We start from the raw sequence: 4067 nt of genomic DNA, 5'->3' as shown, positions 1-4067 counted from the left end.
AACCTCGACTCCTGCCTTTGCACCAATCAGATTCGAAACTGTACCAAAGCCTAGCAACGTGGGGGCGGGGCCTGTATCTAGCTGACCAATCTCCGATAGAGTACCCAAGAGTTTTCCTTCTAGATTTTGCAGTTGTTTTTCATTCACAAAAAGGAAGGAGAAAGTAGAGGGAGGGGGGGGAAGAAACTCCATTCATAAAAAACTTGCCCTGGCATGAATGTACTGAGTTGTTTTCGCTCTATTAACAACAGACACGGCTGGAAAAAAACAGCACGAAGTCCCTCCTCAGCAAGCCTGCACTGCATTAACTAATCTGAACGCGCTTGATTTACTGACAATAGCTTAGCGCGAACAGAGATTAAAATAGTTTTCACAGTGAATTCAAAATATAACAAACTTTTTCAAATGGCATTTAGCCTTGGCTAATTTTTTCTCCATTTTTAATCAGCTCGAGCTGATTACAAGAAGAGTTTCTTGTAGTCAATTGCTGAACGTGTTTTGTGGTGTTTTTGTAGGATTTCTACTTTATATTTGCGCCGACATTTTGAAAAATGTCCGAAATGACTCACACTGAAAGGAAGACTAGAGCAGGGGGAGAGGGCTGGAAGACTAACAGATATTTTTGTCAGTGTTTTGTTATCCATACTACGTTTTGTTGCCATCCATGTATATATATATATATATATATATATATATATATATATATATATATATATATATACACCTACTAATTATATATATATATATATATATATATATATATATATATATATATATATATATATATTAGTAGGTGTATAGTATACTGCAGTTTAGCTACTTACTGTTTACACTTACATAGCCTATAAAGTACAGTATATGGTTTTGACTAAACACCTGTTTCCTTCAGTGTTGTGAAAGCTCTCCTTCAGAGTATTTACATTTTCTTTTATTATGAAAAAGCTCGACTCCATATCTGCAAGTTTTTTCAAGGTTTTTCCATTAAGCTCAGTCACAGCACATGACTAAACGACATGAGGTAAGCACTGTATTTAAACACGAATGCTAATTTTACTTGCATTTATAAGGACGTCGGCCATTTTGACAAAATCACATGAAGTGGCCATTATCAGTTTGTTTGTTTTGTTTAGGAAGTACACTGATGCAACCTAACAGTGTAGGTCTCACATATTATCTTATCAGCTCTGCTAATTTCACTTTAAACCTGCTGACAAAGAAGGGGATGTTGAAACTCATGCAATTTTTTTTTTTTTTTTAAGATTTAATGGTTAAAGCATTAAAGCAGAAGCGTACACTAGGGTAGCATTCTGCACTTTGACCTCCCAAGGAGATTCCCATTATCTCCCACAGCTGAGCCATTTGTGCAAGGCATGAAGCATATGTTCGCTTCTTATCCTGCCAAATAACCACTTCATTTTTATAAATGTAGATGGACAACTTATGAACGATTAATCTTACAATACCCAGCTAACCCACACATTTTGCAAGTTTAATACACTATCGTCTTCTTTGTTGCAGTTTCCTTTTATCATTCATTTCACCCTTTTCCTCACTTACTGGGGGTTAAGTCTGCAAATCCACTTCTACATAACATGTACTGTGAAAATTTCTATTCTATTCTATTCTATTGGTAAGTACCGGTCAGCACAATATAGCTACTTACTTGATCAATTTCCTAATGATAAAATATGTTAAAAATCAAGATACAGTGTATAGTCAAGGGGTAATTTTTTTTACTTCTTACACAACCTGTGTATTATCATATTTAGCCCAATTTATCGTATGTATCATATTTAACACAAATATGTGTTAAATATAATCTAGAATCAAAGGCTTATTTGCCTAACTTGCATGACACTCATCTAACTAGCTGGTTAAAAAAAACAGATATGAGGATAGATTAATGGTAGTGTACAGTGTATGTGATTGGATGATGAGTATGTGCCAGCAATTTTTCTACCTTATTTTAATTAACATTATATTGTGCAAAATGTACTGTTAATAGAGTATTTTATTAGTAATATTACATGCACAGGTTTTCAGAGAAATGAGAAATATTGGACCTTTAACTGTCTAACACCAAACTATATAAATTCATAGACACAGATAGCAAACTGGTTGTGGGCCTTATCTGGTTGAATTTAGGCCCACATACCACCACGGCCCACTCCCCTCGAATGGCCCTTAAGCTGCAAACTCATGCCAGAGCTCAGCCTAATGCTGTTTCACACAAGACTGTGAAAAAAACTGTGCCAGAATTAAACCAAGAAGGGCCTAAAGTAAGCCAGATCTCACCCAGATTTTGTTGCTACCTTATAATTTTGATGATTTTTTTTTTTTGGTGTAGTGGCATTTCATAGAAAAGGGTGATGTGTATAAAGTTTGTGGATGCACTGGATAAAGTGTTGAAGCTGGGATGTTAAGTGGCCATGGTTCTACGTCCCACTTCAAACTGACATTGTGTGAACCTGGGAACAGGCTATGTGCTCTAGAGTGGGTGAAGAACTTTTCCTTCAAACCTCAGCTACATACAATGACTAAAAATAATCCCTGCAAAAAGTTTGGCCACCGACTTATCTGACATCCCTTTTATGCCAGGTTGCCAAATTAGGCCTTGTATCCTGCACTGTGCTGGTCCAGACGCATGCCCATGTCTACTCTGATTTCCTTCAGTTGTCACAGCCAAGGAACAAGTTTCACCTGAACATAATCTTATACAAAGCCTGTTGTGTTTGAATCAAGACTAAGGTTTTATGTTTAGATTTGCATGTGAAAAACATACAAGAAATTGAAAGTAAAAGTTCAGGAAAAGAGGACTTTTCATAGACTGATATTTAAAATACTTTGGAAATCATGTGAAAACTTTTGCACCTCATTTTGTTTTATTAGTGAAAATAGATTTTATAATAATAGCCATTATTATTAACATTACAATATATTTTTATGGTGACACCAAATTCAATGTGTCTCTCCATAAATGGAGAGGAAATCATTTTATTACAACTATTCCTTTCATCTAATTTACAAGCCAGCAGCTTACTAAGAAAATAGCAGCCCTAAATAATGACCGTAGTCAAGTGCACAGTTAGTGTAGTCTGTAGCTGTGGCTGTCTGTGGCTGGTTGTAAGTCATTGTCAGACACTGTCAGATTTATAGCCCTTGGCACTGAGCCTGTGTGTCACATTGTGTTTGCCTACACCCACCCATATTAAATGATTTCTCACCAGCCCCCATGGAATGCCTGGCACTGTGTAACACATAACCAGATGAGTACGAGGCCTCTTTATATCAGCTGCCACTGTATGTGTTTGTCTGCTCCTGTGCGTGTGCGTGTGTGAATGTGTCTGTCTCTGTGTAGTTTTTGTCTATTGTATAAGTATTTCTAGGCATGTTGTTCTCCCTGTGTGTTTTGAATGCCTTCTTAAAAGTGCTAGTGCATATGTAGGTATTTGTCGTGCTGACGGGTGTTTGTGTGTGCTTTGATATTGCAGCCTGCCTGTTAGTCATTCCTGCTGTGTGTTTGGTCGTTGCCTGGATGCCTGTGTGTGTGTGTGTGTAGGACTGGGCAGGAAATGTCTCTGCTGGCATTTGAGAAACCCTACACGAATCAGTCCAAGCGTGGCATGAGCACCTGCAGCCCAGCATCCTGCTACACACAGAGGCCTGCTTGTTTGTCAACAGGCCTTTTCCCTGTTAAAGTCAGGGTCTCTCCGTAAGCTCTGCGGTATGGGAGATCAGTCAGACTGGCACAATGGACTCCTGCTTTACATGCCCACTCTTCAGCAAAGGCTTTCTCATGCCCACACAGCTGCACCAGCCCAGCTGAGACTATATATCAGAAACAATGTCCCTACTTTTAATTCACCATCACAGTTTATCTCTGGCTACCAGCCACACACATCAGAAGATCATAAAGAGAAACTTTTTTTTGTTCTAACTCGAGATATTACAGTACTGGGGGCACACAGTAGGGTGTTGTTAGAGTCCCTAACACTGCTCATTTTGTTTAAAACTCAATTGTTGGTTCTGCCAATGTGCTGACACTTGCACTTAGGCACATCCTGTTT

The sequence above is a fragment of the Pangasianodon hypophthalmus genome, chromosome 12, assembly GCF_027358585.1.
Source record: "Pangasianodon hypophthalmus isolate fPanHyp1 chromosome 12, fPanHyp1.pri, whole genome shotgun sequence".
Classification (NCBI taxonomy): domain Eukaryota; kingdom Metazoa; phylum Chordata; class Actinopteri; order Siluriformes; family Pangasiidae; genus Pangasianodon; species Pangasianodon hypophthalmus.
Note: the sequence above shows the minus strand (reverse complement) of the source record.